Source organism: Bactrocera tryoni, unplaced genomic scaffold (genome assembly GCF_016617805.1).
Source record: "Bactrocera tryoni isolate S06 unplaced genomic scaffold, CSIRO_BtryS06_freeze2 scaffold_800, whole genome shotgun sequence".
Lineage (NCBI taxonomy): Eukaryota > Metazoa > Arthropoda > Insecta > Diptera > Tephritidae > Bactrocera > Bactrocera tryoni.
In genome coordinates this window covers 68,043-69,908 of record NW_024396458.1, presented here as the reverse complement: position 1 = coordinate 69,908, position 1,866 = coordinate 68,043, and the positions used below count along the sequence as shown (strand labels likewise).

Here is a 1,866-nt window from a genome sequence, read left to right as displayed (position 1 = left end):
TTAATTGTATTTTAATTGCTTCATTTTTATATATATAGTTCAATTGCCAAGCGTTACTTAATTTTCACAATTTTAATTTGATATCGGTGAGTGTTTTCTTTATTTGCACAATTGAGGTTATGTCCAGTGTGAGTGTATGTGAATTCATATTTCCACGCACACACATTGAAGTTTGAATTAAATGTATAATTTTTTCTAGAAATCATACACTGTACTGAAAGAATGCCACGTTCAAGACGACCAAACATTGGCAGACGTTCACGTCAATCAAATGCTACAGCGTTAAATCGATGATCACAAAGTGAAGAAGATCGTGTTCGACGAAATGAAATGGAAACACAACGACACAGACGGAGAACTCACTTGGATAAGAGTGAAGCACCAAGAAACCGTCGTGGGCGTACGTCCGTTTATGATATACGTCAAATGGAACACGCGGCTTTCAATTACGATGCCACCATTGATTACAGCATGTATGCCTACATTGGCCAGATGAATATAGAATGTACATATACATTGCAAAGCATTTAAATTCATAAACGAAACGCCTGGCATGTGTTGTGCTGGTGGGAAAGTCAAATTACCGGTGCTAGAACTTCCGCCAGAACCTTTGCATTCATTGGTTTTTGGTAATTCGCCAACGTCAAAGCATTTCCTCTTAAATATTCAAAAATACAATTCATGCTTTCAAATGACATCTTTTGGAGCTACAAATATCATAAAAGATGGATTTATGCCGACGTTTAAGGTGAATTTCTTCGTGTGGAATTAGCAATATCATTTTTAATTTATGTGCCGTCCCTGTGTTCGATGTTTTTAGAAATTAAGATCCGTTATCATCTATATATATTTCTCGACCGTTACCGATTCAAGGTCAATTATACCATAAGGCTGGGTCCTTGCTACCATTCCCCGATGGTGATCATAAATTTTTGCAAAAATATTTCATTGCTGGTGAGAATCGTGAATTAAATAAGCGCTGTGCAATTTCGACGAATACGAGAAGATCAATAGTGAATGAATTGCAAACATTTTTTCATCAACACAATGAATTGGTGAAATTGCTTAAAGTGGCACTCGAACGGATGCCCTCCGATGACCACAAAATCATAATAAAAGCCGATAAAACACCAATTGGGGAGCACACTAGACGATTCAATGCAACCAACGATTGATGAAGTAGCCATTGTTGTGGTTGGCGAACAGTTTCAGTCACGAGACATTGTTTAGTATCGTAGAAATGAGAATTTGGCAACGTATTTCAGAACTCCATCGCTGTTATGATGCATTTGCAATACCCCATTTGTTTTGGAGAGGGGACGATGTATATCACATCAACATACCAATGATAAATCCAACAACTGGTACATACATATACATTTTATTTTGTTTAACACGTTCGCGTTCATTTGAATTTAGCGGGCTGCTAGATAATCACTTAATTTTTCCATACAAAATTGAAGAGCGGGAATTCCCGCTTTTTTTCTACAGGTTAATTTTTTTAAATAGTCTGAACAAATTAGGGAATTCCCGCATATTACCACATGAATTTCCTATGCACTTTTGTCGGGATTTCCCGCATTTCGTTTTATTGAAACTTCCCTCAACAAACCCCCAAATGACTGGCACCGTTAACCTTGAATGGGGATTCCCCAAATTAAATTTGTTTGAATTGGTAGTTGGCCTGTTATTAGGGAATAGTAGTTCACGACTTTACCAACACTAAAAATGTGGGAAGTGATAAGAAGTGAACCATTTTTGACGGTAGAAAAGCCTATCAATATTATTCAAATAGCGCGGGAATTCCCGCAATTGTTTTATTGAAGGAAACATGAATGACGGGAATTTCCCGCAATTTACGCGAAT

The 1,866-nt window shown here is 37.1% G+C and overlaps 1 pseudogene; it reads left to right on the top strand.

The window, feature by feature from the left end:
- Positions 1-327: 327 nt before the first annotated feature.
- On the top strand, positions 328-1,175 carry LOC120781973 (annotated as a pseudogene).
- The last annotated feature ends 691 nt before the right edge of the window (positions 1,176-1,866 follow it).